General features: G+C 43.7%; 1 long non-coding RNA gene across 1 annotated transcript; it reads left to right on the forward strand.

The window, feature by feature from the left end:
* Window positions 1-41: 41 nt before the first annotated feature.
* LOC124417670 lies at window positions 42-24,222 on the forward strand. Its single transcript, XR_006933901.1, has 2 exons — window positions 42-104; window positions 24,145-24,222. It is a non-coding gene; the product is annotated as an uncharacterized LOC124417670 (long non-coding RNA).
* The last annotated feature ends 1,140 nt before the right edge of the window (window positions 24,223-25,362 follow it).

The following is a 25,362-nucleotide window of genomic DNA, read 5'->3' on the forward strand; positions in this document are numbered from 1 at the left end:
CGCCGGTGTAATCTCCTGAGCAGCTCTGCAGAAAGCGCTGCATAGCATGAGAACCTGAATCGCTGGCAGCCAGCAACTGGTGTGGGACTCCAATCCAGATCACGGTAATAAAGCAAAGGCTCTAACCTGAAACAAGGCTGGGGCAGAATGACTTCCAAGATGTACTGAACACCAGAGGTGTTGATCTACTGATATGATTGGCATGGCAGGACAGGAATGTTGTGTTAGAACAGGAGTTTGCTGAATTTGGAGTAACTATTGCTTTTCAGAGCCTGCTGGAGTTGGAAATGTAAGCTGTCTGATGTGCTTGCAGGGTATTAGGGTTATAAGCATCGTGCCGGTGGGAATGACTGCACAGGTGATGTTGTTCTACTTATTTCAGAAGTCTCTTATTTCTCTCTGTTGTGGTATGAAGTAGTTCTTGTACTAATCTGAAGTATCACTAGAAGTGGGTATCATTTCTGAATATTTAACTTCTACCTGTAGGCCCACAGCGATTAAAAGAAATGCATTATAATTACAAACAAGCAGCTCACAGTGATACTCTTGAGACTTACGGGTTTGAAGTAAGGAACCCTGAATATAAAAACTCAGATACTACTGAACAGATGCATCATTTTGGAACCTGTAAATGATGTCAGGCTGATGTACGGCTCCTCACCGCTAGAGGAAAGCAATGAAAGCTGTAGTGGAAATGGCTGGAAAGAAGCACTTTCCTTCTGAGTGGGAAATTTGGGTGTTTAAAATGTTGTTTTAAAATAATAATCCTAGACCCATTGCTTTTCTTCCCGAATTGGAGGCAAAAGTCATGAAGCTAAAATCCCTTGCTGAAGAAAAACTTCCGAAAATAAAATGAAATTGTGCTGCAGACTTTTTGTCAAAGAACTTGGAGATGAAGATCTCCACTTCTTAATGGCTGAAGGTACAATTTCATTTTTGCTGCCCAACTGTTTTAAACACTGAAAGTTGAAATAAGGGGCTTCTCCTTTAGTGGAGGGATCGTCGTTACGAACAGACGTTTCAATGAATAATTTCAGTTTGACTTGCTTCTTTAATCTTCCGTACTTACTAAGAAAATAATCTCGCCTGTATTCTTTTCTTCTTGGGGCTACGGCTCTACTCCATGCTGTTATCCAGTGACTTTTACAGTTGTGCATATTTTATATGGCACTAGTCCTGCAGTCACCCCTGCAAGCATTTCCACGTGCTGCAGTCTCTGCAGGATGGAACAAACTTTCTGCATTCTCTCTATTCACATCATCTTTGGCAAGTTCTTCTGCTCCGCTACTTGCTTGGATACCCTGAAATCTACTCAGTGCTATAATCCCAAAGCTGTTCTCACAGGAATATCTAGTGTTGTCCCAGCCACCTCTAGAAGTTTCTATCTTTTGATTTTCCCTGGGCCTTCTTTTTCTTTTTCTTTTTCTTTTTCTTTTTCTTTTTCTTTTTCTTTTTCTTTTTCTTTTTCTTTTTCTTTTTCTTTTTCTTTTCTTTTCTTTTCTTTTCTTTTCTTTTCTTTTCTTTTCTTTTCTTTTCTTTTCTTTTCTTCTCTTCTCTTCTCTTCTCTTCTCTTCTCTTCTCTTCTCTTCTCTTCTCTTCTCTTCTCTTCTCTTCTCTTCTCTTCTCTTCTCTTCTCTTCTCTTCTCTTCTCTTCTCTTCTCTTCTCTTCTCTTCTCTTCTCTTCTCTTCTCTTCTCTTCTCTTTTCTTCCCTTCCCTTCCCTTCCCTTCCCTTCCCTTCCCTTCCCTTCCCTTCCCTTCCCTTCCCTTCCCTTCCCTTCCCTTCCCTTCCCTTCCCTTCCCTTCCCTTCCCTTCCCTTCCCTTCCCTTCCCTTCCCTTCCCTTCCCTTCCCTTCCCTTCCCTTCCCTTCCCTTCCCTTCCCTTCCCTTCCCTTCCCTTCCCTTCCCTTCCCTTCCCTTCCCTTCCCTTCCCTTCCCTTCCCTTCTCTTTTTTTTTATTTCTTTTTTCAACTATTCTCCTCTGTTTTTTCTGCTGTTTCTGTTCAACATCTTGTACTGCTATCTCTTTGGTCTGGCCTCTTCCCATTTCTTCAGTCTTCCGTCATCCCTGACCGACATCTAGAACTTGATATATGGGAAAACTGTGTCTTTTCCCAAGGCCACTTCTCTTCATTACCCCCAGTATTTCTGCTATTCTCCCTGAGAATGACATCCAGATTACCACATTTTACTCTATCCAAGCTCTGTTTTGCACGTGGGCCTGTCAAATCTCACAGATTTTTTCTTAAATGCCTGAGTTTTTGCCTACATCCTCAAAGTGAAATGCTCCATTTTCCTCAGTTACTGCCGTGCAGCTTGCAGTCCCCAGCCTCCTGCCATACATTCCTGCGCTACCCCTGAGTTTTGCTGCCTTACCCTTCTTACTCTTTAGCTTCATGTTCCTTCTGGCTCCTCTGTCAGATTTCATCCTCTCCATGTGGACTCTGTGTTCATGTTTCAGGGCTGGTGCTGTCTCCTCATACTCATCATCTTCCAGAGCAGTGTTTAACTGCTTACTGATGACTCTTTGTATCTGTTCACTCACCAATATGCCTTTTTCCAAGGCTTCAAAATTTCCTTTCCTGCACTTCAATGTTTTCCTCTTTAATGCTGTTTATACTAGGCAGGATTGTGAGAACAATATATTTGAGATAATAAGCATACAATGCCCCTTCAAATGAATACTAGCTACCCATCTAGGAGTTAGGCAGCTGAATATTTAAGGCATTTGTGTATCAGTGGGGCACTTGGCACCCTGTTAGCTCTTGAGTCTAGTAGTAAACTGTTGAAACCACCTCACCAGTACTGTGCCTGAAGTCTCTAACAGCCTGAAGAACCCAATGTTCAAGGCTTATTTCAGCCTGCTAGAATCCAGAAGCAAGTTGGATCTCTATGTATCTTGCTGTCGGTGCCTAATCTCATACATGTTTTCAGAGAAGGCATATCACATCAACTGGTGCACCGTGCAGGACTGATGGAGAATGTAGGTGGTGTGTCCAGTGTCTAAGGTGCCTAAATGGAGGTACATTTAATTTTATTCTTTTCTTCGTGGATGGGAAATAGCATCTAGTCCCCTCACTTCTGAAATGTGAGATGGAGGAGACCAAGACTGATGTTTGCAGTCTATCTACCTGCTTGGTTATTTAATTTTTCTCTGAAAGTTTTAAGTAGCTTCCTTGTCAGATCTGGGTGGATTTCATCCAGAAGTCCTCCACACTTGAAGGGTGGAACAGTTTTCCTGAGAAATTTGAGATCACAGGGAAAAACTGTTGAACTTCGTTTGTTCTTTTTCTTTCCTCCCACCCCTAGTCTTGCAAAATATATTAATTGGTGGTCTGTTGGTTGATGCCACCAACATGGCTCTTTTTACTTTCTCTCTGGAGTGCTTCTTGACAGAAACCTTCGTTGTTGTCTTAGACCAGGAAGGACAACAAGGTGGTGTCCTGCTTTCAAAAGGATGTCCGTGCTAGAAGTAAGTGTGAGATGTCTGTGTCCCGCAGAAGTCATGTCACTGTCTTCCCATGGGCAGCTTGCGTGTCTTCTCTTCAGGCTGCTCTTATCTCCTGGGGTTGCTCTGCAGCACGCAACACCAGCTGCCTCTGCTCTGTCCAACCTGTGGCAGTGAGGGGATACAAATTACTAGCTGAGCTGTTGCTGTGCTTAGCGGAAACCAGCTCACATTTGCAATAGTCCTAGTGTAACTGTTCGCGACAGCAAAAATGAAAGGAGGAGAAGGAAAAGGGAATAGAGAAAATAAAAAGCGGGACATGGAGATAATGGGAGTGGGGGAGTATCCCTGATGTTATAATGCCACCAGACTTAGAGATTTCTCTAGCTCCTGCTGTGCTTTTTTAAAAATGAGGCTAGTTAGCAGCAGATGTGAATGTAACAACAGAGAGGAGAATGAGAGGAGCTATGAAAAATGCATGAAATAAGTGGATTCTCTTAGAGATTTTTAAGAGGACTTAGAAGTGGCAGTTTTCAGGTTGTGGCCTAGTGCCTGCACATGTCAAGTAATTGGGATGCTGCACGAGGTAAGTGGAGTGTGCAGCAAGCAAAGCACGCGGCCATGTCATCAAACACAGAAAGCAGAGCACTTGTGTAATGAGTTACTGGAACTGCTGAGGGATGATGGTGCAGCTGAGTGGAAGATGTAGCTTACCAGTAGGTGCTAATGCTGCAGAAATGGGGATGGGGATTCACATAGTTAAGAATAAATGGATTTATTGGAAGGATGGTGGTGGTTATCTGGTAACCAGAAACTTAAATGATCAAAGAGTTTACTAAGCCCTTCTGAATTTGCCTTGCTCTTCCAAAAATACATCATGGCTGTGTGGAAGGTCACCTCCCATCCGTTCTTAGATGTTAATCACCCTCTTCAATATAGGTGGCCTATCAGATTGCATAGGCTGGGCAAACACTGGGATATATGATAGCCCATTTGCTGAACGGGGGGGATCTAAAGGTAAGACTGCTTTCTGGAAGGAAAAGATATCTGTGAGGGGAAGCAAGATTCCTAGTCTCTTCAGCTGTTTGCCCTGAAAATGGAAGGAGAAAGGATTTCAGATTCCAGAAGCCCTTGCAGGCTCAAGGCTATAAACAGGCTCTTCCTGTATGAATCATAAAGGATCTAACACTAACTATGAGATGCTTGTTTTTCCATACAGTCCAAATACTACTGGAGTATGCTTTGTGAGGGGGTGAAGCCCATCAGTCAGGGGGAATAAGAGCACCCAGGGCACCAAGAAGATGGGTACTGAAGAAAGAAACATGGAGTAAAGAAGAAATGAAAGGCTTGGTCAAGCTGAAGCAGAGGGAGACAGGCTAAGGAGTCAAAAATATAAAAAGAGAAAGAGGGAAAAGAGGGAGAAAAATAATTAGGAAGGTATGGAAGAAGAATTAACAGTATATTTTACATGGGGAAATAGGTGTGGAATATATGCCATATATACCGTATTATTATTATTATTATTATTATTATTATTATTTTAGCTAACTATTCTAAAGGCTTCTATGGGGGCAAATACATGAAATTATGGGATCCCCAAGATGTGATCCTGCCCCTCTACTCTGAGTTGGTGAGGCCTCACCTGGAATGCTGCATCCAGATATGGAGTCCGCAGTACAGGAGAGACATGGACCTGTTGGAGTGCGTCCAGAGGAGGGCCACAAAAATGATCCAGGGGATGGAACACCTCTCCTATGAGGACAGGCTGAGATTGCTGGGGCTGTGCAGCCTGGAGCGGAGAAGGCTCCAGGGAGACCTGAGAGCGGCCTTTCAACATCTAAAGGGAGGCTGTAAGAAGGCACTGGGACAGTCTCTTTAGCAGGGTCTGTGGTGATAGGACAAGGGGAAATAGTTTCAAACTGAAACAGGAGCAATTTAGACTAGATGTAAGGAAGAAGTTTTTTCATTAGACAGTGAGGCACTGGAACAGGTTGCCAAGAGAGGTGGTGGGTGCCCCTCCCTGGAGACACCCAAGGTCAAGCTGGACAGAGCTTTGAGCACCTAATGGAGCTGTAGGTGCCCCTGTTTATTGCAGGGGAGTTGGGCTGGATGGCCTTTAATGGTCCTTTCCATCTCAAACAGTTCTGTGATTCTGTGAAGTCTATGCTTCCAAAAGTAATGTGAGGGAATGACCAAGGGAATGTACTCGATATTTTGCTTTATGGATCATAGAGTAAGTGTTGCATGTAGTAGCCGTGAATGCTGTTTATCCTTAGCCTTCTTGTTAGCTTGAATGCAATGATACTGCAGCTTGGGTCTCTGAAACTGTTCTTGGTATATAAGTTCTTTACATTAGGAATATTCATAGGCCTGTTGCCATAGGCCACAACTATACCTTGGAGTGCATAGTGTGCAGGATGTTGATGCTTGGAAGCTCTTGTATTTTGTTGTTGATGTTTGTGTTACTCTGTATTTCCTAGTCCTAATCATGAGACTAAAGTGAATGTCACTCAAGATTTAATATCTAGGAGAGCATGCTGCAAGGGTTGGTGTTTCCTGACACCAATGGCTATTATTTTACCTTATAACCACACCTGTCTTCCCAAGCAGAAACACCAAACCTGAGCAGCCTGCAGTGTGCTAGCTTCCCCTCTGGCATGTGGCCTGACACAGAAATGGACGGACTGCCTGGATGATATGGGAAAGCAAAGTGTTACTCACAACTAAAATATTATCTCCTAGGAGGTAAGTTGTTTTTGGATCAGCCAGCTCAGACAGATGGGGAAAGCATCTTTCCAGGAAGGTTTTATGTCACTTGGACCCTTTGCTTACAACAAAGACACTGGATTTCATTCCTTCTTATACAGTGATCCACAGTAAAATGGGAAAGAACGGACACTCGTGTAGATACAGGCTACTGAGACTCCATTGCTGTCTCATTGCTGACATCACAGTGTGATGTCAGACCCATGAGCTCTTCTTCATTGGAGGGCATAACTCACCTTTTCCCTCATGGATCTCATCAGTCAAGGGTGTTGCCTCACCTCATTACCCAACAAGCACAGATACAGTTAGGAGTTAGTAGCTGATCTTCAAAAACCTCTTGGGAATAAGGGAATCTGTGTTTTTACTTATTTGTAATTCATGTAACGCACCTGAAGCAATCAGGCAGTGGGAATGCAGTCTGCTATTGACTCAACAACTGAAAAGATGTGAGTTCTGTGTAACAGTGTAAAGGAAAGTTTCCAACTGTCTAACCTCCTGTTTTGACTTCCCTTTGGCATCCTCCTGGGCCCCAGTTCCTTTAAGAACTGAAAACATGTATTTTACTGTGCATTGTCACCAGCTCTTGTGATGCAGTGAAGTTAATCATGTGCATAAGCTTTGCCAGATGAAGGACTAGTGCTTTTGAGAACAAGTTATTCATGTTCCTGTGTTCTGGTGAGAAATGTTATGCCTCTGACAGACAAGATCCCAGCAGCAGTTCAAGAATCATAAATAATTTGCTTTTATCTCAACCAGAAAGGGAAAACTGCTGCTTAAGTAGAGGCCCACTTATGGAAACATGGATTGGGTGGTAGCTTTTACTTTAAAACATCAAATTAAACAAGGTAGACTGAATTAGGAATAGGTATAGTGGCATATATAACGCTGGCATAGTGCTTCTAGAAATTTGTTGTGGTGGTGGTTCTTGCAGTGCCGACATTAGAACTTTACAGGAAATGTGTCACTTCCCAAATGGATGGCGTTATGCAATTGTAAGGGGAAACAAATGTTTCAAAGTTGGTCTCTTGTTGCTGTGTATTATTGAGCTCTACGATCAATCACCTGAAAGACGGTGAAATAGTCATTGCATGGTAGTAATGAGTGAAAAATCAGTAAGGCAGTAAAAAAAAAAAGGACATTGCAATAGCCTGGATCACTTGGAAAGATGCATCCAAGCATAACATTAGTTGTTGCAAGTCACATGTCAAAGGATAAGGAATACAGGCTGTGCTTATCAGTTAGTGAGTTTGTCTTGGGCAGCAAGTGACAAGGAAGGATGGGGACTGGAGTGGCTCACTGGCTGACAACAGAATTCCAGGATGGTGCTGTAGCTGGGGAAACGCATGCAACTTTTGGTAAATAACTTCAGGATGAATAACTCTAGGAGAGACTGGGTGTGTGTATCATTTAGTACTAACATTGTCACTTCCCATGTACTCTATTTAGTGCTTTTGTTGGTGGTTCCTGGATGGGAGAGGTTTCAGGGAATATGCCTGAGTTGTTAGAGTTGGAAATGTGCCTTCCAATGAAACAGTTCAAAGAATTGAAGGGAAAATGAAGCTGAAGGCTAACTTTTGTATTGTGTGTATATATATACCTGTACGTGGAACAAACTTTTTGTTCTATCAGACTGAAGTGAAAAAAGAATGACTGATTCAATTCGAAACTTTTTTTAAAGCTTCAAAAGAGGACTCATTTTTTAACGTTGCATGCAATTAATGACTGGAAACGCTTACTGAGGATTGTGGAGGATTCTTCACAGGTGGCTTTTAATTCATCTGGATTCTTGTCAGAAAGTAGATGCTTGTGGAGATGGAAAGGATTTCTGCCAAGATTTCTGGCCCAGGTTTTCTAGGGTGCAAGTCTGGATGATCACAGTAGTTCGTTCTGCAATTGCCATCTGAGGTTGTCTCGCTTGTTGGCAGGCAAGTGGTTGAGAGTTGGGCCTCAGAGCAAGTGAAGAAGGCATCCCCTCTCAACCCAAGCTATTACTTTTTTTCACCCTGTTCTGTACAAACGACCTGCAAACAACCAAGCCACATCACTCTTGCTCTTTAATCTTCAAATCTTATTGCTCCAGTAAGTAGCTCTCCTTGACCCCACTTTGTTCCTGTTTCCCACGTAAGTATCTACCCCAGTCATGTTCTGTGTGATCAGCAGCCACCTCTACCACTGAAGATGGTGGAAGTGAGTACCAGTGTTTCCAAGAGGAGCTACCATCACTCTCAACCTGCCACCAGCCTCTCATCTCCAGAGTCCCACTATTCCACTATCTGTGCTGCTCCCAAAGGTTTGACTGTGTTGTACAGGATGGGAGAAGACAGAGGCCCCAGTGGGAGCAACAAGACCATCTTTGCTGGGAGGAGGGTGCATGGGCTAGATGCATTCTTCTCACCTGTTTTTTTTTTTTCTCTCACCAATGGGCATTTTTGTTTGGTTGTGTAAAAACTGTAGAGTCATCTGGGTTGGAAAAGGCCTTTAAGATCAAGTCTAACCATTACCTAACTCTTCAAGTCCATCATGAAACCATATCCTTAAGCGTTGCATCCACACATCTCTTAAATACCTGCAGAGATGGCATATATTTTCTCACCTGAGAAAATAGACTGACAGCCTCCTTTCAAGAGAGTGATTAGTTGTCTCCTCAGTCTCCTTTTCTCCTGACTAAATCTCAGTTCTGTTTTCTGGTCCCTACATCAGCTTCACTGCTCTTCTCTGAATGCTTTCTAGTAACACAGTATTCTTGTAGTGAGGAATCCTTGCTGAACGCAGCACTCTAGCTGTGGTCTCACCAGAGCTGAGTAAACAGAAAATCACTTCTCTGGTCCTACGGGGCATGTTATTTCTGATACAAGCCAGGATGCCATTGGCCTTCTTGGTCACCTGGGTGCACTGTGGCCAGCAACCGGCATCCACAGGTCCTTTTCTGCTGAGTAATTTTCTAGCCACTCTTCCCCAAGCCTATACTGCTGCATTGAGTTGTTATGCCCAAGTGAAGTACCTGGCATTTAGCCTTGTTGAATGTCATGTGGTTGGATTTAGCCCACCAGTCTAGCCTATCCAGATCCCTGTCTGTATTCCTGTGATACCAGACTTTTGCTTTGTTTCTTATTCTCTTCCCCACAGAGTTAAACCGTGGCAAAGCTGTGCATGTGGATAAACTGATGGGGGTAATACAGCTGTTAGAAACTCATGAGGAAAATGCTGGGGAGATGAGTGGTGCCATAGATGAAGCTCAGGGCAAAAACATGTGCCAGCAGAGGCTCCAGGCCTTTGTGTGCAGTCAGTATGTGTGGGTACTTCATGTAGCAGTATTTCCTAAGAAAATGCAATGGCTACTACCCAACTTTGTGGAAGAAATCCAGGAAGGGCAAAGCGTCCCTGTGGGTGCAGGACGGTGCTGGGTGGAGCCTGGTGAGGTGTGGTAGGCGGGCGAGGAGCTGTGAACGTGACTGCTGAGGCCACACAGGGTTGGGAAGCTTTTCTACTTGTGATTTCACCTGGACTGCATGCCAACCTCAGCACACAATGTTATCACTGTGAGCCAGCACATGGTCAGGACGGCTGTGTTAGTGAAGTTGGGGCCCCAAGAGACCTTCTCCAGTCCTCAGCTTTTTGCTTTGAAGGCTTTTGCCAGAAACATATCATGGCTTCGTTCCCTGGATTTGTTTCCAGTGGCACTGGATTGCCTCTGGTCATTGATAACCTGTACCACCACAGCTGCTATCTTGTGGTGGGGAGTAAAAATGAACAGCTTTGTCAGGAACTGAAGCAGGGACCTCTGCTCTACCCCGCCCCTCTCTGGCAGTCCGTGCTGTTCTTGGCTGTTTCCTTATCTAGGCTTTATTACTGTGCAAAATAGCTGAGTTAATGACTCAAAAGGAACACTTGGTCCCTACTGTGCAAAGACTATGCTGTTCAGATACAGACCCTTCCCTAGGAGATCTTTCCCCGTCTTGTAGCCCACGCAGCAGTTGAAAACTTAAGTGCTCTTGGATAAATGTCGTCCTTTGGCTTGCTGGGCCAGTTCTATGGCAGTGGGTTCCATGGGCTGGAGACATGTGGTCTGTTTATGGCCATCTTTAGTTTTGTCACTGGTAAATATCTTGCCTAAAAGGGACATCATCAGAAGCACTTGGCATTTTCACCGCTCTCCTTACATGGCAGTCAATGGAAATTTTATCTTCTCCCTGTGAGGCTGTTCTTCTCTCCGAGGTCAGTGCTGCCTCTAGAAGTTGCAGTCTGAGCCTCCTCCCTGTGCTAGGAGAAAGCCGGTGTTACTTTTTGAGTCTGTTGTTTCGTGAATAAGATTCTCCTTGTTTTCCTTTCCTTTCCTTTCCTTTCCTTTCCTTTCCTTTCCTTTCCTTTCCTTTCCTTTCCTTTCCTTTCCTTTCCTTTCCTTTCCTTTCCTTTCCTTTCCTTTCCTTTCCTTTCCTTTCCTTTCCTTTCCTTTCCTTTCCTTTCCTTTCCTTTCCTTTCCTTCCCTTCCCTTCCCTTCCCTTCCCTTCCCTTCCCTTCCCTTCCCTTCCCTTCCCTTCCCTTCCCTTCCCTTCCCTTCCCTTCCCTTCCCTTCCCTTCCCTTCCCTTCCCTTCCCTTCCCTTCCCTTCCCTTCCCTTCCCTTCCCTTCCCTTCCCTTCCCTTCCCTTCCCTTCCCTTCCCTTCCCTTCCCTTCCCTTCCCTTCCCTTCCCTTCCCTTCCCTTCCCTTCCCTTCCCTTCCCTTCCCTTCCCTTCCCTTCCCTTCCCTTCCCTTCCCTTCCCTTCCCTTCCCTTCCCTTCCCTTCCCTTCCCTTCCCTTCCCTTCCCTTCCCTTCCCTTCCCTTCCCTTCCCTTCCCTTCCCTTCCCCTCTCCCCTCCCCTCTCCACTCCTCTCCTTTTTCCTTTCCTTTTTCCTCTCCTCTCCTCTCCTTTTATGTTCAAGCTTGTGCTTTCTGCATCCTTTCTTGAAAAAAAGATCAGAAATCAACAGCCTTAATTCCTTGGCAGCCTTTACTTTTCCCAGGACAGATGTTTCTAGGATAATTCCAGGTTTTCCATGCTTTGACTTCATAGGCAATACACCCAGAGTATAACAGCGCTGAACTACTTTGCAGGAAATGAAGTGGTTCCAACCTCTGTCATCTGAGATTCATCAATGACTAAAGTCTTTGGCATTGAGGTGACCTGTTAACTCCAGTGTTAATTCCCAACTATAAGTTAAAATCTACTTGCAGGAGTCATGTGGCTCTCAACAGGCATGACAATAGATACAGCAAATTGTATCCGAGACGATTTGCAAGAGTGGGTTTTTTTTGCAAGTGTGTGTCTGTTTTAGGAATGTGATCATTGACTGGCTGGTCCTAAGTCTCTGTAGGGCCATCAAGTTTACTGACAGCTCACTGATATAAGAGTTTGTACTCCAATAGAGCTGAAAGAGTACAGTAACAATCAGGAGGTTGCTGGCATCTTTGTGCTGGACAGATGCAAGACTGCTATGGGCAGCATACTTCTACCCTTTGACACAAGTACACCTAGGTGTTTTGCGGGGAATCTTCTTTTTTAGGCTTGAAGGAGATGTGGAAGGAGACAACATTCTAGTTGTCTCTCCACTGTCCTTTGGTATGTGTATTATGCTTGGGCAGCATGTTTATGCTTTTTTTTTTCTATTCTCATTCTGCTTGTCAGTAATTCTGGTCTTCTCACTTTTCATTTGCTTCTCACGTCATCCTGTGTTCTTCAGATTGCTTGCCTTGTATGGTTAGCAAAGCCAAAGATAGGTGCCATTTTTCCAGAGCTGAAAGAAGAACTGACATTGCTCACTGATGGGATCAGCTTTTGAAATGCATGAGCAAAAATCTACAGGATGATGATGTATGTCACCACTTGTGACACTGCTTCCTGAGCTTCATCATAGACAGTGCATTATTTCTGGCAGAAAGACTAAAGATGGGTAGACCTCAGATCTCAGATGATCAGTTCCAGGTGAGAAGACAGTCCTGGGAGGTATGTTCTTCATTCACACCAGCAGGTAGTTAAAGTAAGATGACTTCTGAACCAGAAAATAAGCACTTTTTTTTTTCTTTCTTGTTTGATGAATTAAGGGTCATGGAGAAGAGATAATGGTGAGATTTTGGCAATAGGAGACAGTCATGAAAACTGGAGAATATACCTCAGGACTGAGGCTGTATACATACATACCTTGCCTCTAGGTGAACATCCAGGGATTGCATTAGCCCCTTCAAGCAGTGTTGCACTGCAAGCTCATATGCAGCTCCTCAGCTGACCTGAGCTCAGGGTCCTCTGCGGAGTTACTTCTTTCCTGGACAAAGCTCCCTGCAGCAGAGCTACAGCTAATCTTGTGGATGTGCAAGGCATGGCCACCTTTGCGTTGAAGCAGAGCTGTGTTCCCATCTCACTGTGCCATGCAGAGTGCACTTGACCAGCTGCTCCCTTTTTCATGTTTCAGAGGTCTCCTGGTCTTATTAAACATTTTGCAAATGCAGCTGTTTTCTTCTGGATTGTGGACTAAATGTATCGTGAGGCCAAAGACCAAAGCCCTCCAGGATCTTGGTACAAACATAGTTAAACTTAATTACTTCTCATTCTTAATTGTATTTTGGGACCAGTCTGATAGGCCATTTATAGTCTACTTAATGACTATTATCTTATGTCAAGCAAGTTCTTAAATCATATTGCCATGTGATAGAAGGGAAACTGCCTTCCAGGATCTTAAGTATACTGCACCAGTTTTGCTATATTTAACAATGATGTAAGCAGTTTCCTTAGAGAAAAATATCAGTACAGTCAAATGGGATGAATTTTCTGTACACTCGGGTAAGTGTCCCTACTTACATTTTCTTCCTTTTAATCTTTATTCCTCATGTTCTACATTGGCCATTTCATTATTCAGATCAGAACTGAGGTATCGCGGGTTTGTACTTATCTGTGAATAAGTACAGTTATGACACAGTTGTACCACAGTTACACCTTTTCTACGTAGTCTGAACAAAATGCCACATTGAGGGCTCTTCCTCCTCCATGCACCAAGAGGTAGAGCAAAATTGACACAAACAGTGCAGAGAACTCCTGTTCAGTGGTTGGTTGTTGCTGTTTTTTTTTTTTTTTTCTTTTCATAGAGTTTCAGTGCAAAGTATCCTGTCCTGCTGACTGTAAAATACCTGATTTCAGTAGATGGTATCGAATTCTTCTGAGATGATATTGGAATAGACATGTCATCAACCATGTCATCTCCATTGACTCTTTTCCTGGCAGTAGGACAGAAGTTTTTATTGATTTCATCTGTCTTGTCTGCATTATTATTGAGCAATCTAACATTTCCATCTGATAAAGAATCAATACCACGATTAGGACTCATTTTATTCTTAATTTACTTTCAAAGAGAAAAAAAGCTTTGTCAGTGTTTTTTTCCCCATTTTACCTCCATCATCAGTTTTTTTCTAATTCCCATTTTCTGGTTTATATTCAGCTTCTCCTCTGTTTATTTGTTACCTGTTCTACTTATTTTAAAGCCAGTCCCACTTCTCTTTTAAATCTGGTTGCGTTATTTTCTTTAATCATTACACTGTTCTTTCTTTACCGTGGATTGTGTATTTTTGGGGACTAGTAAAATGGTTTTAATCAGTTCTCAATCATTACTTATGTTTTCTTCTTTAAATACTGGAATTCCCATCATCGCTAGAAAGTGGGCCTCTTAAAAGCACAGTGCCTTCTAAGGCATTGCCTTAACTTCTGGGACATTTTTTTCTTTCCTTTAACAATGCTGTTGATCAGTAAACCTATTACCAGTCTCTCATCTCTACCAGTACTTTACCTCCTGGGTGAAGTGAAACACAAGTTTTTGTTATTTTGGATTTAAGATTTTTTTAAATGAGGTAACTTAGAACATTTAAAAATCCCCGAGGCTGTTTTTGAGTCAGCAACGTCAGCATGTGTCAAACTAAGTGATAACTTAGGTTTGTTTTTTTTCTCTAGGTAGTGCTCGAATAACCAGTGGTCCCATATTTCAGTGCTGCTGAGTTGTGTGTCGCAGACCTAAGCCATTGCTGCAATTACCATGATACCAATTCACAAATATTTGGTAATTAGGAAATTAGAATTAAAAGTCACAAGTATCAGAGCAGGTAATACCTTTCTTTTTTCTAGCCCACTTCTGCCCACTCAATCTTTGTTAAGGCTGCAGGCATCGATTGTAACACTGAGTCATATGAGCTATCCCAGCATCTTTTCCAATTTCTTATAGCTGTAGTCTTTTGGGCAGGCAAAGCCTTGCTGAATATAAAATGGAAAGGGATGCGACAACTGTATGCAACTAAAGAGGATGTATTAGAATGGACTCGACTTCGATATTGTGCTTCTGTAAAGGTGGACACGCTTTTGAAAGAAGAGGTGGGGCCACAACCTGATAAACCCAGCACTGCACAGCAGAGCTGATGTGCAGCAGAGGGATTGAAGCCAGACCTGCTGCTCCCTGGGCTGGAGCAGGGTGGCCAACATAAAACAGTTGATGCCCTCTTCAGAGCTTCGGGGACCGGAGAGACATGAACTGTGAGAGTACAAACCTGCATTTTGCTGAAGAACTATCTGTAGTAATTGTTGCATTCACTGCGACAGTGTTTATCAGTCAGACAAAAATAGGTCCTCCTAGTGCTGGGCACGTGTGAGAGTTGGCGGCAGTTTGAAAGCGGGACTCACCACAGCAGTAGCCGGGTGTGGCCCAGGATGGAGGACACCCAGCGAGTATCTTCATCGTAGAATCAGAGAATCCTAGAATCACAGAAGTGCTCAGGTTGGAAAAGACCTTAAAGATCATCAAGTTGAACCGCAACCTAACCATACTACCCTAACTGAAACAACCCATCTCTAATGTTTCTGGTAGAAGGATCCTGTTCATGCTTAGGCCATATTTCTGTTAATATTTTCTCTGGGATGTAACAGGACTCTAAGCGATTGCACTTTACTGTTAGTTATGGAAAAAGAAGTCTTTTCCAACGGGAAGCCCTTCAGCCCTAGCATCTAGATTTTCTGGCAGGTCTGTACACAAACAGTCCCTGCCTCCCTCCACCTCCCTGTTTGATAGTTTGAGGCCAAATTGTCTCAGGGATGCCCAAGACCTTTGGATGGATGATTTATCTGGATGTGCAGGTTATCTTCTTGATCAGGAAAAGAGAACGGCTGGCTTGACAGCTTCCAAGTTCAATAACCTCCTTTTCGTATTAATAAATTGCTGAGGCATGAGAGGTTTCCGTTCCTTGCTGGCATCTTTACACTGTGCCCAAAGAAACAATCATATCAGGTTCAGGAAGGCAAGTGACTGAAAGGGCAGGGAAACAGGAACCGTCCCCACGGATGTCCTCCCCAGAGAGGCTGGGAACACGCTCTGCTGTGGGAAATGGGGAGCTGAGGTCAGCCAGAGTGCACGGCAGGTATGCGCATCTCTAAGGACTGGGAGCACAGGGATAGTGGTCTGTTCTGCCATTCCCAATGCTGCCCAGTCCCAGGCCACCTCTACACCTTGTATGCTCCACCGCTTTGTTCTGTGGTGTGGAAATGAAGGCAGTGAGATAAAGGCAGAGAGGGGGTGGTGACAACGCTCCTGAGAGCCCTGAGCAAACCACTTAGTGAGGCAGGCCTTGGTGTTAGAAGAGCTCAGAAGATGGGATAAAGGAGCAGTGAACAAGCTCCCCATGGAAGCTGGAGGACCACAAATCTTGTGGACGGAGAGGGAATATAGGATGTTTCCGGTCGTGCCCACTTGTTCAGATCCTTCAGAAGCTTGGTCCCTTCCAGCACTTTGTGCCTGAGAATGTTAAGAGATTATTTTATCAAAGCTTTTTAGACAAACACATGAGGATCTTCTCAAGAGGTTGGGAAATATTATTAGCTCCTCTTTTACTGGCAGGCCTTGAGCAATTAATTATTACCAGAAGTATTATCAGGTGTGTGTCACGCCATTCCTTGGATCCACTTTACATAGTTCAGATTGGTTGTAAGCAGTGTGTTCCCTGATTGGCCTGGTACCTCACAACTCCTGACAACAATTAGTCCGTCTCTCTGAGGAGGATCTCAACGGTGGTGGAAAGGACATAACCTAGAATATATACATAGAGAAAATTGAGTCCAGGGACCACCTAAGTATGCAGCTTGCTTGTATTCTCAGCTCTTCTCAGGAGTGTGTCTTCCAGTTGATGTGCCATCTCCATGTTAGGAGGCAGGTTCTAGGCAGGGACCAGGAAAGGGGATGGGTAAGAGGGTATGTGGGGACCCAGGAAAGGCATTTTTATAGAGTCATAGAATCACTAATGCTGGAAAAGACCACTGAACTCATCTAGTCCAACCATTTTTTATACTACGGCTCTGTAATGTATGTTCTACACCTTGCTTACAAGGTTGTCTCAGTACACCTATTCAGAAATAACACCTGCTTTAGGGTGAGGACTTAGAATTTCTAAGGATAGCACCATGGTAAAGGTCTGTAAAGCTCCATCCAGTTTTAAATGAAGTCATGCCGAGCTGTGAAATCACACGTATAAGATTCCTCTTCTCTTCTTAGCCATGTTTGTGTTGCCGCTGTGGTACTCTTACCTATGGCAAGTGACAGCTTATTGCTTTTGTCTTGCAGGCTTTTGTAAGCTTAGTTCAGATCTTATTATTAACTGTGCTGTTATTAAAGGGGAAGTCGTGCAGGTCAGCTGGTATACAAGACAAGCATTTGCTGGATGAGGAATACAAATTCAGCACAAAATACAGACTATACTCTTGCCTTTTCAACTAAAATGACAGTGTTTCCATAGGTAAAATCGATATTGCTAGAGTTACCTTCACATCAGCTTGACTCCCATCTATGTAACCATTTATAAAGTAGCATAAAAATGGTATTCGGGGCATATATTACTGCATCATCGCACCTTCCCTTTGTTTGCTTTGTGTTAATTTTGCGTGTGCAGACAAAGTCTAAGAAATGAGGAAAGGGAAAGGGCAGGGCGCAGGCACAGCGTAACAGGCACCTTTTGCCTTCTCCTCTCTCGTTCAGTGCATCCCTCGGTATCCCCTGGTGCCTTACAGTGCCTGAGTGGGAACACAGTGCCCGCTAGTGGCTGCAGCAGCCCGAGAGGCCGCCTGGCAGAGGATGTTGGCTATTTTTGCTTTGCTGATGCCACTCCACCAATTGTACCGGGACGAGGTGGGTGGCTCCTATTGCTCCTGCCCTCAGATACAATCAGCGTCTCTGGAAAAGGTCAGCGCTAAACTGTGTGGGAAAAAAAAGAGGTCCTTGCTGGGAGTGCCACGGGTCATACACACCCTGTTTTTCATGTTTAGCATCAATGTCCAGATGAAACGCCCTAAATAAGGCATGGCGTTTAATCTTACAGTTGCTACAGCAGGAGAACAAATTGGTTGAAATGGGGTTACAGGGAGCACACAGCTCTAAATCCACAGCACGTTCAGAGACATTCCTGGTTCCTGATGTGAAAGAAGAAAGCAAACACCATCTCAAAGCTTCCTCGAGCACAGCCCTCCTTGAAGGACAAGCAGTGCAGAGCGGAGATGCCTCTGCTGCTTGGTGTGAGCTACCCCTAGTGTGGGAAGTGGCGTGGCACCGGTGTGCCTCACACCGGCCCTGCTAATTAGCCTCACTCCAGAGAGAAGGTAAGTCGCTATAGTGGAGCACACTGCTGGCACAGGACACCTGCTTCCAGACCTGAGCTGCTATCTGTCCAGCTCAGCATTGCACTGGGTGGTGTAGGAAACCTGGGATGTCCAGGCTGAGTTTTCAGAGTTGATGGCAAGACACTTTTTATTTACTGAGATTATTTCTCTGAGACAAGTGCCGAGAAATCATAAAACTGTAGGGCCAAAGACCTGAGAAAGCCTCCCTGATTGTTTTTCTGCTTACGAGATAAGATCATCCTTAACAGATGTTTGTTTACCTCTTCATAAAAACCTCCTGTGATTCTACAGCCTCCCCAAGCAGTGTGTTGCAGTGCTTTGCTATTCTTACCGTTGCAAAGTGTTTTTCTAATGTTTAGCTATATCATCTTTATTGCAAATTAAGCTGATTATTTCTTCGTCTGCTTCTGATGAATGTGGAGGACAACTGCTCCGTCTCTCCACCCATTATAACAAATGTTTATGTGCCGGAAGACTGTTATCATGCTTCCCCTCCTGTTGTTCCTTTCCTAGAGAAAATGAACCCAGTTCTTTTACCCATTCCTTATAAGCCTTCCTTTTCTTTCCTTCTTCTTCTTTTTTTTTTTTTTTTAACATCTCTTATCTTTTTGTTTTGTTTTGTTTTTTTGATCTCTCTCCAGTTTGTTTACATCTTCTGTAAAATGTAGTGCTTGGAACTGGACACGCTGTACCTGCTGAGAGCTCAGCAGTATTGAATAATTGCTTCCTTTGTCTTATACAAAAAACTCCCTTTATATTTGCAATTTTTTTTTTTTTCTGTGGGAATCTTGCCTAACAGCCTCATATTCAGTCCCACTCCAGCTCTTTCTAGGCTGCACTGCTGTTAAAATGGTTACCAATCATAGAAGCATTTGAGTTGGAAGGGACCCTTATAGGTCATCTAGGCCGACTCCTTTGGACCAGTGCAGTTGGTGTCTATGCCCTCACCATTTCTGAATTATATCTTGATACATCACCTCTCCAGAAGGTAGGCCAGCTCTGCAGTGCCTTGTGTTCATGTCAAATTCTGACACCGCAGTCACCCAACTTCATGGAGATGGCAACCCCCCTGCCCAGCTGCCATCCTTTCAGTTTTGTCCTTTGTTCTGTTGTCCAAATCTTTCATGGAAATGCTGAGCAGCCCTGAAGCCCAAACTTCAGGGACGTGGTCCTGCCAGCTGGAAAAGCGAAGCCCTCGTAATTACCCTTGATTATGGTACTTGTGCACCTCTGCGTAGTCACTTCATCTGCTTGCTTCTCTGGGAGTTTGTGGTCTAGATATTTCCAAAACGCACACTAAAATCAGTGTACTTAATATTTACCATTTCCTTCCCATCTACCAGACCTACTAATCAAAGAAGGAAGTCAGCCTAGTTTGACGGTGTTTGTTCTTCAAAATTCCCTGCTGACTGTTTCTTATCACATTACTGTCCTTTAGCTACTTATGAATTGTTTCATAAATGGCTCCGGTATCTTTCTAGGTATCATAGTTAAGCTGACTGGACTGTAACTCCCCGGTTCCTCTTATAACAGTAATTTTCAGAACAGAACTGCAGTTGAGTTAGAGAGATATTGAAATACATTCCACTTTTGCTCTGCTTATCTTTATTCATTGTCTAGTTTTGTTCCGTCCCTTAAATTAAAAATACATTTCCCTTAAGTATTTATCTTCCATTTGAGTTTCAGCATAATCCAACACTGCCTTCACCTCTTCTCCTGCTAATTGTATACTTCTCAAATTTCCCTGCTTCTTCACGCTTTATATTCTTCTCCCTCTCTTTTCTTTCTGTTTTGTCTGTAATTTCCCAGCAAAATGCATTCCCCAATTTTCTGAGGGCTCTGAAGAGAAGGTGAAATTCGGGCAAGTCTTGAAAAAATCTCAGAAAAATACAGACACTGACATTTAGCAGCCTTACAGGGGCATGGCGAGTTCTGCCCAAAGACTAATCCAGTGCTACCTACATTTAAACAACTTCTGATTTCAGTAGGTGGTAGAGAGAAGATGAGAGCTGGTGTGACTCTCACTCCTAGTGATCAGAATGATAAATGGCTTTGGATCAAGGATGGACAAAGAAGCATGTTACTAGAAAGCAAGTATCCTCTAAGTTGGGCAATATCTAGCAATTAAGAGTTGTGTAGAGCATCCATCTTCTTGCAGGGAAGCTTAATATGTTTAGTGTTCAGCTTCAGCCACAAGTGAAAGGTTTGTGTATTCAGCAGAAGAACAGGAAGCGTGGCCCACTTTCTAGCTAAGCAGATCAGGAGAAGATAACTTTGTTTGAGGGAGAGGTATCATTATCTAGGGTTGTGCACTATATAATTGCACAATCTGCTATCATGCATGAAAAGAGCTGTTCAATAGCATGGCCCTGCCTTGTCCTGACATCATGTCTGTGTTGGAAATCCATTTGGAATGAAAAATCCCACATTCCCCAAGTGATCTCGTAGCTTGTGAGCAAATGGCTGAGTTGCAGTGGAGACTTTACAGTCTCAGTGGTGCTAGGAGTTGGGAGCGTGGTGACCAACATCAAAACAGCTCAATGATAAGAAAGCATAGGATCACAGGATGATTTGGGTTGGAAGGGACCTCAAAGCCCACCCAGCCCCAAGCCCCTGCCATAGGCAGGGCTGCCTCCCACCAGTTCAGGCTGCCCAGGGCCCATCCAACCTGGCACTGAACACCCTCCAGGGATGGGGCATCCACAGCTTCTCTGGGCAGCCTGTGCCAGTGCCTCACCGCTCTCTGAATAAATAATTTCCTCCTAATATCTAACCAAAATCTCAAGTTTAGAGACAAGGATGACATGCGTGACTGTGTAAAACGCTTTGTACAAGTCCAGGTAGATTACATTAGTTGCTCTTCCTATACCTGCTAGCACTGTAGCCCTGTTGTAGAAGACCACTAAATTTGTCAGGCACTACTTGTACTTAGTGAAGCCAAGTGGGCTGTCACCCGTCACCTCTCTGTCCTCTGCTTCCCTTAGCATAGTTTCCAGCAGGATATGCTCCATGATCTTGCCAGGCAGAGATATGAGACTGACTGGCCTCTAGCTCCTTGTGTTTTTCACTTTTTCCCTTTTTAAAAAATGACATTATACTTTCCCTTTTCCAGTTGGAACTTTGCCAGACTGACACGACTTCTCAGATAGTGGCTCAGCAACTTCATCTGCCAGTTCTCTCAGGAACTGTGGATTCATCTCATCTGGTCTCTTGGACTTGTGTAACTTCAAGTTCCTTAGATGGTCTCAAATCTGTCCTTCTCCTATAGTGGTCAGTTCTTCATTTTCCCAGTCCCTTGCCTTTGCCTTCTCTGACATGGACAGTGTGGTGAGGGCACTTGCTGATGAAGATTGAGGCAAAATGTTGATGAATACCTCAGCCTTCTCCGTATCTCAGATAACCGGGTCTCCTGTTTCCTTCTGGAGAAGGCCCACATTTTCTCTTGTCTTCCTTTTTATCACTGATGTACTTACAGAAGCCCTTCTGTTGTCTTTGATGTCCTGGCCAGATTTAATCCCATCAGTGCTTTAGTTTTCCCAGCCTGATCTCTGGCTGCTCAGAGAATTTCTCTATATTCCTCCCAGGCTACCTGTCCTTGCTTCCACCCTTTGTAGGCTTCCTTTTTGTATTTGGGCCTTTTTTACCGCCAGGGCTTTATCTTGTGGAACACTATCAAGCAGGTCCCTGAAAAGGCCAAAGTCTGCTCTCCTGAAGTCCAAGGTAGTGAGCTTGCTGTGCACTGTCCTCAGTGAAACAAACTTCTTTCTGAAGAAAATATAGTCTTAAAAGTGCAGATCTCCATGTTTCTTTTCAAGGCAAGAATTCCTAGTAACAGTATTACTTGCATTAGCCATGACTATCTCTTGCACTGGTATTTGGAGGTGTATGTTCTCAGCAATCCTACAGATTGCTTAATAAAAGCATAAAAAAATGGGTCAGGTTTGCAGATTGGAAGTGTTTACCATTATTAGTTGGACACTGTCTCTGTTGCAGATCTTGTGCAGACTCACCCAGATGTTCCATGCTCTCTGAGTCCAGTCTTCTTTGTAGACCTCTGGTGTAATGGTCTTTACCCCTTTTGTTCACAGACACTACTTCTGTGTTACAAAAGCAGTCCTGATTTCCATCACTTCCCTGATGACTGAGAGAAACAAGTGCTCTCCTTCTCTCATGCTCTATCCTTTCCTCTCCATTGTCATCTCAACTGGAGTACCAGTACAACAGGACTTCTTCGTCTGCCATCATTACTTAGACTACTTTCTGTACTTGTGCATGGGGAGGAGGCCCTAGTTAGCTGGAGAACCTGGTCCACAGCTCAGCATTGCCTTTTTTTCAGGAAACCAGTTGAAGGCATCATGTGTTTTTTTCCCAAACCACCAATGTCCAGTAAGCTCACAGTTCCCATATTAAAGGTTCTGCACCGTAATGACAGCAGAAAATACACTCAGGTAATCCAGAAAGAAGTTACGTGTATCCAAAGATGAGTGACTTGAATATCATTGCACTGGAGCAGGCTGCCCAGAGAGGTGGTGGAGTCTCCTTCTCTCAAGATATTTGCAACCCATCTGGATGCTTTTCTATATGACTTACTGTAGGGAACTGCTTTAGCAGGGGGTTGCACTCAATGATCTCTAGAGATTCTTCCCAACACCTACAATTCTGTGATTCTGTGATTTCTGCATCAGCTACATTTGCAAACTATTCTGCAACTTACCAGAAAGTGTTTGATTTTGGATATTTGCAAATGGAGTATAGGAGGTTAATGGGGAATCTATCTGACAGTAGCTGGATGTAATTTAAAGATGGACTGTAGCCATGTAGTTATGTACCAGATTTGGGTTTTGGCTCATTTTATTAGATAGGGCCCAGGAAGGGGATATACACATTCAGCCAGAGCTGTTTTTCAAAAGGACAGTTTTAGTCTGAAAAAAGAGGCAGTTTAACATCTGAACCATTTGGTCTCTGTGATACAGCAGTTTGCAGGCACTCTTTAAAGACATTAGCCACAGGTTGTATTAGTTACTCCTCTGTCTTTAACTGCTCCCCAAAGAGAGGATGAGGGTGGCAGTGATGACCAGTCACTCACATACCTATCCTAGTTTATCTCAGCAGTGTATAGCAAAACAAAGCAAGAAAGGAATTCCTTACTCTTCCTTACCATCTTTATTCCTCTTATTGAACAAACCGAGCCTGTTCTTAATCACCGCATGTTCTTGGGCCCCGTGTCATCTCCTCTGTGTGTCCTCTTGCCAGGAAGCCTCTTCCAATGCTTTATATAGCACAGGCTGAAAAATGTCATGCGCCAGATCTCTACTACTTCTCTATTAAGGGAGTGATTTATTAAGGTGTTCAGAATATGACCTTCATTCCAACTTTATGCATAGAGATTGATTTTCTTTTGTCTCTCTAAAGTGGTCCCTCTTGCAAAATTTTCTTATTTTCCATCCCTCATTTATCCTCTAGCTCACTGAAATCCAGCCTGAGAAGCATTCTTTCTGCCTCAAGTTGCACTTTGGATAGAGGTACTGTGCAACTCAGTTTAAAGCTGTTTGGGAAAACTACTGTTGAAGTATGGCTCTGCATTTTCTTGGGCATAAATACTCAGAAGTGCTGAAGAGAGACCTCAAACAACTGGTTTGAAGATACAAAATTTTGTGGCCCTCAAATTACAATGTCTGTTTCAAATGACAGCTCTCCTAGAAACAGAGAATCTCCCAAAGGTGTTCTGGGGAATTAATTTCAGCGATCTTTTTGTGTAAAGGAGAGCCACTTGCTGATATGTCACCTCATATGCCTGGTATTAGTATCATTGCTTAGCATATCTTGCTTCCCATAATCACCTTTTTCTTCAGAGTTGGGCACCAAGAGCATGTTCTGAGCAATTCATACAGAAAAAACTACCAAAATAGCTCCTCAGAATAAAGCAATAGACTTTGCCTCACAATCAAAACTTCGTGCAGTTAGTTGTATTGTGGATGCATTACTGAGCATGAGATTTTCCTCTTCTGTGGGCTCTCCAGCATTTTTGCAGATGGCTATGCCTGAGGTAACATTCCTGTTTGCTGGGTTGCTGGAATTTGGCTACACTCCTTAACAAAACAGTTTGTTTTGGACATTTTTGGTGTATGTACAAAATGCATTTAGAGGATAAACTAAGCAGAACAAAGACACTGGAAGTCTAGGTCGTAAAACAAGTCTTTCTCAGCTTTGGTGAATACTGAGTGATGATCTAGTTTTCCCATACTGCTTCTTTTTCCTGCTGAAAGATGTCAAAGACCAGACCGAAGTATCTGAGAATGTCAAATACAGATGTGATGCTCCGGTGACCACCAGTGCTGGAAATCAGCAGTGAGACTCAATTGTTGGAGCTGGGTGTAAGTAGCAAATTAATTTAATTAGTTCTGCCACCATCAGAGATGTGGATGCTCCCTTTTCACCTCTCACACCACGGCACTTAAAGACTAGCAGGTGGAGGCACACAGAGCTGTGCTGAAGGCCAGCAGATCAGCAGAGATGCTCCAGTCCCCTTTTAACCACGCAGACTCCCCTTTATGCATGTATTAGGTTTTCACTGCCCGTTGCCTGCCCTTCTCCCCCCTCTGCTTTTTCATGTTCAGTGGATTCTCCTCTCTGTGTCTCTGCCTCTTTTTCTCTATTTTTTTCTCTCTATTGTTCCCCACGTCACCAACTGTCACTCACTTCATAAAGCCGTCTGGCTCGGAGCTTAAATATTGCACGGCAACTAAAACCCCCCATCAGAGCCAATTCAGTCATATCTGTTCAGTCGTGCGACAAGATTGGGACTTTTAGGGTAGGGAAGGAGAGAGACAAAAGTTCACTCTTCACTGCAGAGTGCCAAGAGAGGAGGGGGACACAATTCTTCGGTGGAACCTTTCCCAGTGGCAAGTTACTTGCTCAACGTCCTTAATCTTTATAGTCTTTCTTGCTGGTAGTGTGCTCAGATTGCAGCATCTGGAACTGCTGGCTGGGGGTTTGCAGTAAGCCCATGCAAGTTAGGGACGTAATTAGTCTGTCAACTCCGAGCAAGCTTACGCAGTCTTCTCTTTTCCTCATGACAGGCAATTTAAGGGAAGAGGGGAATGCCTATATTTATTGCTTTCCTCTTTTTTTTTTTTTTTAATGAGACTGGAAGAGCTGTGATTGCAAGTGGAGTTTGAATTGGCTGTACTGCTCTTCTCCAGTCCACCCAAAATTGTTCCTTGCAGCTGAAGAACCTGCAGGGTTGCTCCAGTGAGCAACCCTGGAGCACCTCTCTTGTAGAAAATAGAGTGGTCGTGAAAAAGTTTTGAAAAATGTGACTAGTTCAGAAGTGATCGCAGAAGGAGTTTTGTCAGAGGTAGAAAGCTGCAAGTGAAGCATCTGGTGGAGTTAGGAAACATGTTTCTCTTTTACAGTGAGTTCTCTGTGTGATAAGGTTTACCATGTCTAGAATGTCACTCTTTCATGCTGCTATGGAAATGATG

This window comes from Gallus gallus, chromosome 1 (assembly GCF_016699485.2).
Source record: "Gallus gallus isolate bGalGal1 chromosome 1, bGalGal1.mat.broiler.GRCg7b, whole genome shotgun sequence".
NCBI lineage: Eukaryota > Metazoa > Chordata > Aves > Galliformes > Phasianidae > Gallus > Gallus gallus.